Source organism: Oncorhynchus masou, unplaced genomic scaffold (assembly GCF_036934945.1).
Source record: "Oncorhynchus masou masou isolate Uvic2021 unplaced genomic scaffold, UVic_Omas_1.1 unplaced_scaffold_8321, whole genome shotgun sequence".
Classification (NCBI taxonomy): Eukaryota; Metazoa; Chordata; class Actinopteri; order Salmoniformes; family Salmonidae; genus Oncorhynchus; species Oncorhynchus masou.
In genome coordinates, this window is record NW_027014782.1 from 1 (window position 1) to 12,794 (window position 12,794).

Sequence of the window (12,794 nt, forward strand, 5' to 3'; positions counted from 1 at the left end):
GGGAGTGGTCTCGGATGGTTGAGGGTTGGAGTGGTCTCAGATGGTTGAGGGGGAGTGGTCTCAGATGGTTGAGGGTTGGAGTGGTCTCAGATGGTTGAGGGGGGGAGTGGTCTCAGATGGTTGAGGGGGGGAGTGGTCTCAGATGGTTGAGGGGGGGAGTGGTCTCAGATGGTTGAGGGTTGGAGTGGTCTCAGATGGTTGAGGGGGGGAGTGGTCTCGGATGGTTGAGGGTTGGAGTGGTCTCGGATGGTTGAGGGTTGGAGTGGTCTCGGATGGTTGATGGTTGGAGTGGTCTCGGATGGTTGAGGGTTGGAGTGGTCTTGGATGGTTGAGGGTTGGAGTGGTCTCGGATGGTTGAGGGTGGGAGTGGGGGGAGTGGTCTCAGATGGTTGATGGTGGGAGTGGGGGGGAGTGGTCTCGGATGGTTGAGGGTGGGAGTGGATCTTGGATGGTTGAGGGAGGGAGTGGGGGGAGTGGTCTCGGATGGTTGAGGGTGGGAGTGGTCTCGGATGGTTGAGGGTGGGAGTGGGGGGAGTGGTCTCGGATGGTTGAGGGTGGGAGTGGGGGGGTCTCGGATGGTTGAGGGGGAGTGGTCTCGGGAATTTTGAGGGGGAGTGGTCTCAGATGGTTGAGGGTGGGAGTGGGGGGAGTGGTCTCGGGATGGTGTGAGGGGGAGTGGTCTCGGATGGTTGAGGGGGGAGTGGTCTCAGAAGGTTGAGGGTGAGAGTGGTCTCAGATGGTTGAGGGGGGAGTGGTCTCAGATGGTTGAGGGTGGGAGTTGGGGAGTGGTCTCGGATGGTTGAGGGTGGGAGTTGGGGGAGTGGTCTCGGATGGTTGAGGGTGGGAGTGGGGGAGGGGTCTCGGATGGTTGAGGGTGGGAGTGGGGGGAGGGGTCTCGGATGGTTGAGGGTGGGAGTGGGGGAGGGGTCTCGGATGGTTGAGGGTGGGAGTGGGGGAGTGGTCTCGGATGGTTGAGGGTGGGAGTGGGGTGAGGGGTCTCGGATGGTTGAGGGTGGGAGTGGGGGAGTGGTCTCGGGAGTGGTCTCGGATGGTTGAGGGTGGGAGTGGGGGGAGTGGTCTCAGATGGTTGAGGGTGGGAGTGGGGGGGGTGGTCTCGGATGGTTGAGGGTGGGAGTGGTCTCGGATGGTTGAGAGTGAGGGGGAGTGATCTCGGATGGTTGAGGGGGGGAGTGGGGGGAGTGGTCTCGTAAGGTTGAGGGTGGGAGTGGTCTCGGATGGTTGAGGGTGGGAGTGGGGGGGAGTGATCTCGGATGGTTGAGGGGGAGTGGTCTCAGATGGTTGAGGGTGGGAGTGGGGGAGTGGTCTCGGATGGTTGAGGGTGGGAGTGGGGGGAGTGGTCTCGGATGGTTGAGGGGGAGTGGTCTCAGATGGCTGAGGGTGGGAGTGGGGGGAGTGGTCTCAGATGGCTGAGGGTGGGAGTGGGGGGAGTGGTCTCGGATGGTTGAGTGTGGGAGTGGTCTCAGATGGTTGAGGGGGGAGTGGTCTCAGATGGCTGAGGGTGGGAGTGGGGGAGTGGTCTTGGATGGTTGAGGGTGGGAGTGGTCTCAGATGGTTGAGGGTGGGAGTGGGGGGAGTGGTCTCGGATGGTTGAGGGTGGGAGTGGTCTCAGATGGTTGAGGGTGGGAGTGGGGGGAGTGGTCTCGGATGGTTGAGGGTGGGAGTGGGCGGAGGGGTCTCGGATGGTTGAGGGTGGGAGTGGGGGAGTGGTCTCGGATGGTTGAGGGTGGGAGTGGGGGGAGGGGTCTCGGATGGTTGAGGGACAGCTATTGGGGAACTGTGGGGGGATCTTGGAGGGTTCGGGTTCATGTTTTTTGGCCTGGTGGGAGATCTGTCAACGTGCCCTTGAGCAGGATGCTGGATGCTTCTGTGTGTCCCTCTGAATGGGAGTCTGTTGGATGACTGGTGTGATGTAGTTGTTGAGCGGTTTCACTGCAACTATATTGTATGTTTCAGATAAATAAATAAAAAGAGGTTTGAGTTGAAGATAAATATTTTTACTAAGAGATCATGAGTGGAAAGGCCACCCCTCCCCACCCCTCCCCACACACACCTGTGTGCTGCTGGGTCAAGCCATTAGCAACAACAGGCAGAAAAGTCGCGCAGTTGAGAGAGACAGAGAAAGAGGGGGAGAGAAAGAGAGAGAGAGAAAGAGGGGGAGAGAAAGAGAGGGAGAGAAAGAGAGGGAGAAAGAGAGGGAGAGAGGGAGAGAAAGAGACGGAGAGGGAGAGAAAGAGAGAGAGAGGGAGAGAAAGGGGGAGAGAGGGAGAGAGAAAGAGGGAGTGAAAGAGAGGGAGAGAAAGGGGAGAGAGGAGAGAGAAAGAGGGAGAGAAAGAGAGGGAGAGGGAGAGAAAGAGGGAGAGAAAGAGAGGGAGAGAGGGAGAGTGTGGGGGAGAGAAAGTGTTGACGCCCAGGGTTCTATCGCCAGGCACTGTGTGTGTCCTAGTGAGCTTGTGCGGGTGTGTGAGAGAGGGAAGTTAGGAGTAGAGCATGTGAGCAGAGTTGGAAATCTCACTCATCGCTCATGGAGGGTTGTGCATCTCTCCATCAAGTCCTTTTCTACCGCTCATCATATTTCAGATAGGCTACATGTCATATTAAACAGCATATAAACTCTCTAAATAGGTCAGGAGCCAGACAGGGAGACTAAGAAGGAACAGAAATGAATTATTTAGGTTATATTATTTCAAATATTTCAAGGCTAGAGCCTACAAAAAAAACATTTGTGAAGCATTAGCGAGTGTGATACACTAGGGTGGTAGGGACATAAATAGCTCAGCATTTAAATAACATTACCTTGTATTAAATCATTATAGTCTATATACAGGCTGTGATTAGGCTGTGACTTACATCAAATTAAATACAAATGAAATGAAAAATGACTTATTAATGCCTTCAAATTCATTTTTAGAAACAAGAGTTTGGCCAGTCTATGGCTTCAGACTCATGCGTTGGTGCCTGGAGAGCCGGCCAGCAGCGGATAACATCCTCTCTCCTCTTACAGAGAACTGGGGATGCTAAACAACCTTTTGACCCCTCTTACAGAGCTACTGGGGATGCTAAACAACCTTTTGACCCCACTTACAGAGCTACTGGGGATGCTGAACAACCTTTTGACCCCTCTTACAGAGCTACTGGGGATGCTAAACAACCTTTTGACCCCTCTTACAGAGCTACTGGGGATGCTAAACAACCTTTTGACCCCTCTTACAGAGCTACTGGGGATGCTGAACAACCTTTTGACCCCTCTTACAGAGCTACTGGGGATGCTGAACAACCTTTTGACCCCTCTTACAGAGCTACTGGGGATGCTGAACAACCTTTTGACCCCTCTTACAGAGCTACTGGGGATGCTGAACAACCTTTTGACCCCTCTTACAGAGCTACTGGGGATGCTAAACAACCTTTTGACCCCTCTTACAGAGCTACTGGGGATGCTGAACAACCTTTTGACCCCTCTTACAGAGCTACTGGGGATGCTGAACAACCTTTTGACCCCTCTTACAGAGCTACTGGGGATGCTGAACAACCTTTTGACCCCTCTTACAGAGCTACTGGGGATGCTAAACAACCTTTTGACCCCTCTTACAGAGCTACTGGGGATGCTGAACAACCTTTTGACCCCTCTTACAGAGCTACTGGGGATGCTAAACAACCTTTTGACCCCTCTTACAGAGCTACTGGGGATGCTAAACAACCTTTTGACCCCTCTTACAGAGCTACTGGGGATGCTAAACAACCTTTTGACCCCTCTTACAGAGCTACTGGGGATGCTAAACAACCTTTTGACCCCTCTTACAGAGCTACTGGGATGCTGAACAACCTTTTGACCCCTCTTACCAGGCTGGGCAGAGATGCAGAGTTGTTTTTTTTATTTTTCAAATCAAATCAAATGTATTTATAAAGCTCTTCGTACATCAGCTGATATCTCAAAGTGCTGTACAGAAACCCAACCTAAAACCCCAAACAGCAAGCAATGCAGGTGTAGAAGCACGGTGGCTAGGAAAAACTCCCTAGAAAGGCCAAAACCTAGGAAGAAACCTAGAGATGAACCAGGCTATGAGGGGTGGCCAGTCCTCTTCTGGCTGTGCCGGGTGGAGATTATAACAGAACATGGCCAAGATGTTCATAAATGACCAGCATGGTCAAATAATAATAATCACAGTGGTTGTAGAGGGTGCAACAAGTCACCACCTCAGGAGTAAATGTCAGTTGACTTTTCATAGCCGATCATTCAGAGTTAATGACAGCAAGTGTGGTAGAGAAAGAGAGTTGAAAACAGCAGGTCCTGGGGACAAGGTGGCACGTCTGGTGAACAGGTCAGGGTTCCATAGCCGCAGGCAGAACAGTTGAAACTGGAGCAGCAGCACGGCCAGGTGGACTGAGGACAGCAAGGAGTCATCATGCCAGGTAGTCCTGAGGCATGGTCCTAGGGCTCAGGTCCTCTGAGAGAGAAAGAAAGAGAGAATTAGAGAGAGCACACTTAAATTCACACAGGACACCGGATAAGACAGGACAAGTACTCCAGATATAACAAACTGACCCTTGCCCCCTGACACATAAACTACTGCAGCATAAATACTGGAGGCTGAGACAGGAGGGGTCAGGAGACACTGTGGCCCCGTCCGAGGACACCCCGGACAGGGCCAAACAGGCAGGATATAACCCCACCCACTTTGCCACAAGCACAGCCCCCACACCACTAGAGGGATATCTTCAACCACCAACTCACCAATTTTCCATAAGTAGCTTCATTTTGTGCTCTTGTTGTGCCATATCATTTTTACATACAGAGTAAAAAACAGAGCAAACTGATGCTATTTGGCCCTACAAAGAGAGTACTGGCCCAGAATACCCTGACCACTGTGACTGACCCTACACAGAGAGTACACAGTGGCAGAATCACCTGACCACTGTGACTGACCCAAAATTAAGAGAAAGCTTTGACTATGTACAGACTCAGTGAGCATAGCCCCCTTTACTATTGAGAAGGCCGCCGTAGACGACATGGCTCTCAAGAGAAAGACAGGCTACATGTATACTGCACAAATGAGGTGGAAACTGAGCTGCACTTCCTAACCTCCTGCCCAATGTATGACCATATTAAAGACATATATTTCCCTCAGATTCCACAGATCCACAAAGAATTAGAAAACAAATCAATTTTGATAAACTCCCATATTTACTGGAAATTCCACAGTGTGCCATCACAGCAACAAGATTTGTGACCTGTTGCCACGAGGAAAGGGCAACCAGTGAAAACCACACACATTTTAAATACAAAGCCCATGTTATGCTTGTTTATTTTTATCTTGTGTCCTTTACCATTTGTACATTGTTAAAACACAGTATATATAATATGACATTTTGTAATGTCTTTATTGTTTTGAAACTTATGTATGTGTAATGTTTACTGTTAATTTTTTTATTATTTATTTCCTTTATATATTCACTTGATATATTATCTACCTCACTTGCTTTGGCAATGTTAACACATGTTTCCCATGCCAATAAAGCCCCTTGAATTGAATTGAATTGGTACTGAATTTGAATTACTTCTGAACAGTGTGAGGGCCAAGCCTCTGCATTTGGGATGGGGGGGGGGCTGTGAAACTCTCCTGCCATTGTTATGCTCAGGGGTTTTTGACACCTCTCACTTCACACCTCCATGCTAATTGAAGTTGTATCCATTCTGTCTATCAAGCTTGGTATCATTAATTTAGCATTCAGTCCTTATAAGTAAAATATTTCATTGTAATATATCTTTCTTCTTGGCTTTTGAAAATAAAAAAATTGCTTCAGACCCTAAACATGACTCACTCAGTTCCAGGTTGGATGGTGTTTCTGCTTTCTGTTTGTTTGACAGAACATTTTACTGTGAAATAGCTTTTTAAGATTCTTTTGGTAGTAGGAATCCTTCAGGTCATTCCATCCAAAATCAGGTTGTAGGCCAGAAGTTTTGATTTGGAATGAAGGTTATGTTGTAGAAGGGTAGTATACTGTATGTCCTTCCTGAAAACATGCTAAAAATCATGGGAGCTCATCTGTTCTCTCTCTCTCTCTCTCCTTTCTTTCTTTCTTTCTTTCTTCTTTCTTTCTTTCTTTCTTTCTTTCTTTCTTTCTTTCTTTCTTTCTTTCTTTCTTTCTTTCTTTCTTTCTTTCTTTCTTTCTTTCTTTTTTCTTTCTTTCTTTCTTTCTTTCTTTCTTTCTTTCTTTCTCTCTCTCCTTTCGCTCTCCTTCCTTTCTTTCTTTATTTCACTCCTCTCTCTTTCTCCTGTCTCACTCTCTCTTTCTCCTGTCTCACTCTCCTCTCCCTCTGTAGGTATCTGTGTTGTGACACTCAGACAGAGATGAGGGAGTGGTTCTCTACCTTCCTTACTATCCAGGTGAGAGGACACATACTGTCACACTGGTTATTATGATTCACTGTTCTGTCTGTCATACTGGTTATTATGATTCACTGTTCTGTCTGTCACACTGGTTATTATGATTCACTGTTCTGTCTGTCACACTGGTTATTATGATTCACTGTTCTGTCTGTCACACTGGTTATTATGATCCACTGTTCTGTCTGTCACACTGGTTATTATGATCCACTGTTCTGTCTGTCACACTGGTTATTATGATCCACTGTTCTGTCTGTCACACTGGTTATTATGATTCACTGTTCTGTCTGTCACACTGGTTATTATGATCCACTGTTCTGTCTGTCACACTGGTTATTATGATTCACTGTTCTGTCTGTCACACTGGTTATTATGATCCACTGTTCTGTCTGTCACACTGGTTATTATGATTCACTGTTCTGTCTGTCACACTGTTCTGTCTGTCACACTGGTTATTATGATCCACTGTTCTGTCTGTCACACTGGTTATTATGATCCACTGTTCTGTCTGTCACACTGGTTATTATGATCCACTGTTCTGTCTGTCACACTGGTTATTATGATCCACTGTTCTGTCTGTCACACTGTTCTGTCTGTCACACTGGTTATTATGATCCACTGTTCTGTCTGTCACACTGGTTATTATGATTCACTCTTCTGTCTGTCACACTGGTTATTATGATTCACTGTTCTGTCTGTCACACTGTTCTGTCTGTCACACTGGTTATTATGATCCACTGTTCTGTCTGTCACACTGGTTATTATGATTCACTGTTCTGTCTGTCACACTGGTTATTATGATTCACTGTTCTGTCTGTCACACTGGTTATTATGATCCACTGTTCTGTCTGTCACACTGGTTATTATGATCCACTGTTCTGTCTGTCACACTGGTTATTATGATTCACTGTTCTGTCTGTCACACTGGTTATTATGATTCACTGTTCTGTCTGTCACACTGTTCTGTCTGTCACACTGGTTATTATGATCCACTGTTCTGTCTGTCACACTGGTTATTATGATCCACTGTTCTGTCTGTCACACTGGTTATTATGATCCACTGTTCTGTCTGTCACACTGGTTATGATCCACTGTTCTGTCTGTCACACTGTTCTGTCTGTCACACTGGTTATTATGATCCACTGTTCTGTCTGTCACACTGGTTATTATGATTCACTCTTCTGTCTGTCACACTGGTTATTATGATTCACTGTTCTGTCTGTCACACTGTTCTGTCTGTCACACTGGTTATTATGATCCACTGTTCTGTCTGTCACACTGGTTATTATGATTCACTGTTCTGTCTGTCACACTGGTTATTATGATTCACTGTTCTGTCTGTCACACTGGTTATTATGATCCACTGTTCTGTCTGTCACACTGGTTATTATGATCCACTGTTCTGTCTGTCACACTGGTTATTATGATCCACTGTTCTGTCTGTCACACTGGTTATTATGATTCACTGTTCTGTCTGTCACACTGGTTATTATGATTCACTGTTCTGTCTGTCACACTGGTTATTATGATCCACTGTTCTGTCTGTCACACTGGTTATTATGATCCACTGTTCTGTCTGTCACACTGGTTATTATGATTATTTCTGAATTAAGGTCAGAGTATAATTTGCTCTCTCTCACTTCTCTCTCTCTTTCTCTTTGTCTCTTGCTGTTCTTTCTCTCGCTTTCTCTTTGTCTCTCGCTGTTCTTTCTCTCTCTCTCTCTCACTTCTCTCTCTTTCTCTTTGTCTCTCGCTGTTCTTTCTTTCTCTTTGTCTCTCGCTGTTCTTTCCCTCTCTCACTTCTCTCTCTCTCTTTCTTTGTCTCTCGCTGTTCTTTTTCTCTCTCTCTCTCTCTCTCTCTCACTTCTCTCTTTATCTTTGTCTCTCGCTGTTCTTTCTCTCTCTCTCTCTCTCTCTGCCCCCCCCACCCCCTCTCAGTATGATGGTAACGTGTGGCCAGCGGATGCAGTACAAACACGTGTGACCCGTGCGTTGCCGGCGGATACGCGTCATGGTAATGTGGCGTTGATTCCGTTGCGCGGCAGCGAGAATGAGATGCGGAACAGCGTTGCAGCTTTCACCGCCGACCCGCTTGGCGTGAGTCAATCCTCCAATCACAGGGGCCAATCCACAGTCGTGGGCCTATGAGAGACCTCCATGCTGACACAGCCACTCCAAGCCCTGTCCTGAGTCCCATGATGCAGTGCGTGTGTGGTCAGGAGGGGGGCGGAGTCGATCATGTGGTCAGGATGGATAACCTCTGGACTCTGATTAACCCTGATTACGCTCATCGCAATCCCTACACACACACACACACACACACACACACACACACACACACACACACACACACACACACACACACACACACACACACACACACACACACACAGGAGTCTACAATTGTGCATGGGGCTTTTTTTCCTTATCAGCTGGATGGTGTGTGTGTTGGGTATAGTGATCATATATTGTTGTGTTGTCTCTTCGTGCCGTAAGCTTGTCTGTGTCCTTGTTGAATGTGAGCACAGGATGTTGAATCCATACAGAACACTGACTGTGTTAGACATGACTGTTAGCACTCACCATTACACATGACAGAGTTCATGTCAGCCAGTCTGAATGAATTAATCCCTCTCTCTACCCCCTTCTCTCTCTCTCTCTCTTTCCACCCTCTCTCTCTCTCTCTCTCTCTCCACCCTCTCTCTCTCTCTCTACCCCCTCTCTCTCTCCACCCCCTCGCTCTCTCTACTCCCCCTCTTTCTCTCCCTCTCTCCTTTTCCTCCCTCAATTCCTCTCTCTCTATCCCTTTCTCTCTCAATCCCTCTCTCTCTATCCCTTTCTCTCTCAATCCCTCTCTCTCTATCCCTCTCTCTCTCTCTCTCTCTCTCTCTCTCTCTCTCTCTCTCTCTATCCCCCTCTCTCTCTCTCTCTCTCTCTCCCTCTCTCAGCTCTTTAGAGATGTCTGACAATGGGGCCAGACAAGGTGAGACATTATCTAAAGTTCCTACGTGTGTCAGAGTGTGTGTGCAGTTATCTAATTGTCTGTGTATGTTCCATAGGGGATAGACCACCAGCCGTAGAACCCACAAGTCTTCAGAACATTCCAGTAACAACGACCCCCCCCCACACACACACACACCTGTGCCTATGAGCTGGACCTCTAAGCAGGGGCAGCAGGTGTGTCATGAGGAGAGAGAGACTCTGTTACCACAGTGCCTTTTAGGACTGCAGTGCACCCTGGGACCTGTAAGAAGCTCCTGGTATGGACTGAGAGGCTGAGAACAAAGACTGACTGAGTATAGACTGTCACTGGAACAGACTGACTGAGTATAGACTGACTGAGTACAGACTGACTGAGTACAGACTGACTGAGTACAGACTGACTGAGTACAGACTGACTGAGTATAGACTGACTGAGTATAGACTGACTGAGTACAGACTGTCACTGGAACAGACTGACTGAGTACAGACTGACTGAGTACAGACTGACTGAGTACAGACTGACTGAGTACAGACTGACTGAGTATAGACTGACTGAGTATAGACTGACTGAGTACAGACTGTCACTGGAACAGACTGACTGAGTACAGACTGACTGAGTACAGACTGACTGAGTACAGACTGACTGAGTACAGACTGTCACTGGAACAGACTGACTGAGTACAGACTGACTGAGTACAGACTGACTGAGTACAGACTGACTGAGTATAGACTGACTGAGTATAGACTGACTGAGTACAGACTGACTGAGTATAGACTGACTGAGTACAGACTGACTGAGTACAGACTGACTGAGTACAGACTGACTGAGTATAGACTGACTGAGTATAGACTGTTACTGGAACAGACTGACTGAGTACAGACTGACTGAGTACAGACTGACTGAGTACAGACTGACTGAGTACAGACTGACTGAGTACAGACTGACTGAGTACAGACTGACTGAGTACAGACTGACTGAGTACAGACTGACTGAGTATAGACTGACTGAGTATAGACTGACTGAGTACAGACTGACTGAGTACAGACTGACTGAGTATAGACTGTTACTGGAACAGACTGACTGAGTACAGACTGACTGAGTATAGACTGTTACTGGAACAGACTGACTGAGTACAGACTGACTGAGTACAGACTGACTGAGTACAGACTGACTGAGTACAGACTGACTGAGTATAGACTGTTACTGGAACAGACTGACTGAGTACAGACTGACTGAGTATAGACTGTTACTGGAACAGACTGACTGAGTACAGACTGAGTACAGACTGACTGAGTACAGACTGACTGAGTACAGACTGACTGAGTACAGACTGACTGAGTACAGACTGACTGAGTATAGACTGTTACTGGAACAGACTGACTGAGTATAGACTGACTGAGTATAGACTGACTGAGTACAGACTGACTGAGTATAGACTGACTGAGTATAGACTGACTGAGTACAGACTGACCGAGTACAGACTGACCGAGTACAGTATGACCGAGTACAGACTGACCGAGTACAGACTGACCGAGTACAGACTGACCGAGTACAGACTGACCGAGTACAGACTGACCGAGTACAGACTGATTGAGTACAGACTGATTGAGTACAGACTGATTGAGTACAGACTGATTGAGTACAGACTGACTGAGTATAGACTGTTACTGGAACAGACTGACTGAGTACAGACTGACTGAGTACAGACTGACTGAGTATAGACTGACTGAGTACAGACTGACTGAGTACAGACTGACTGAGTACAGACTGACTGAGTACAGACTGACTGAGTACAGACTGTTACTCTTTGTCTCTGAGAGGCCTGGAGATAATGGGATGATCTTCACCGACAATCCAGCAGTCACTGTCCCTGTATGTCCCACATCAACCCTGTCCCCTCCTCGAACCGTCCCTCTCGCTCCCTGTTGTGAACTCTCCCCCACCTGTACCCTCATCTCGTCAGCCTCACCCGTGTCCCCTTCTCTCTTAAAGACTCCCCCATCTGTAGAGTGCTCACATCACCTCTCCCACGGTGTTCTCCCTCCATGTTTTAGACTGTAATTATTTATTTCTCCAGCAGAGGGAGCAGCATATAGGAAGTTAAGGGGGGACTCTGTCCATTTAGAAATATGGTCATGTATGTAGGTAAACTGTTAGACAACCATGACCATCACTAGACATTAAGTTGGTTCCACTAGACATTAAGTTGGTTCCACTAGACTAGAGGGAGGACAGTGATGTGTGTGTGTGTGTGTCCAAGTTTACTTATTGTAGTGACATCATTACTCCCACTTCTAGGTCTTAACCCCCCCCCCACCCAACCAACCCATCCACTCACTCAACCAACCAACCAACCAATCCAGCCAGCCCCCCCCCTCCTCCCACTGGCCCTCATATCTGTTTTTGTCCAATGAAAGAACTGATCTGTTTCCTGTTTTGTTAAGACGGATCGTCTGTCTGGTATAAACAGAATAAACACATTTCAGCCAGAACTGTGTCTATCATTTAGACCCCTAACTATGTGATGACGTGGAGCAGTCATTGTTTGACTGTAGTCTGGTTCAACCAGCATGGATCTGGTGAGCTCATGTTCTCTTTCAATTCAGTACAAACTAACCGCGGGCACAGCGGTGAGAATGGTTTCACAACGCTAGTGTGACTGACTGTGACCCACTGGTCAGGAATCAGGAAGGGTCTACCGCTCTGCAGATGGATCAAAAGCTCTGTATTCTCATCGATATCACATACTCTCAATCCTCTTATCATATGTAGCATTTCACTTTTAATCTGTCTCTGTCTTATAAATGTGTTTTTATGTGAAAATAACTTTAGTATATCCTCAGTTCTTCAGATTGTAACTGTAGGTATGGTTTTAATAAAGTCTATGCTCGTTGGATCTACAGTCTGTGTGTGTGACTGAGATGTAGCACGCTCTGACACTACAACCATTCCGTTCTGCCGTCGGCGTCTGTTCTCTAAATGACAAATCAACTGTCTCCATGGTGACCAACTGCCCTCGGATTCTGTTCTCTAAATGACAAATCAACTGTCTCCATGGTGACCAACTGCCCTCGGATTCTGTTCTCTGAATGACCACCCATCTGTTTCCACAGTGACCAACTGCCCTCGGATTCTGTTCTCTGAATGACCACCTAACTGTCTCCATGGTGACCAACTGCCCTCGGAATCTGTTCTCTGAATGACCACCCAACTGTCTCCACGGTGACCAACTGCCCTTGGAATCTGTTCTCTGAATGACCACCTAACTGTCTCCACGGTGACCAACTGCCCTCGGAATCTGTTCTCTGAATGACCACCCAACTGTCTCCACGGTGACCAACTGCCCTTGGAATCTGTTCTCTGAATGACCACCCAACTGTCTCCACAGTGACCAACTGCCCTCGGAA

General features: G+C 47.4%; 1 long non-coding RNA gene across 1 annotated transcript; it reads left to right on the forward strand.

The window, feature by feature from the left end:
- Positions 1–6,302: 6,302 nt before the first annotated feature.
- On the forward strand, positions 6,303–12,283 carry LOC135537742 (uncharacterized). Its single transcript, XR_010455264.1, has 4 exons — positions 6,303–6,404; positions 8,343–8,501; positions 9,353–9,387; positions 9,464–12,283. It is a non-coding gene; the product is annotated as an uncharacterized LOC135537742 (long non-coding RNA).
- The last annotated feature ends 511 nt before the right edge of the window (positions 12,284–12,794 follow it).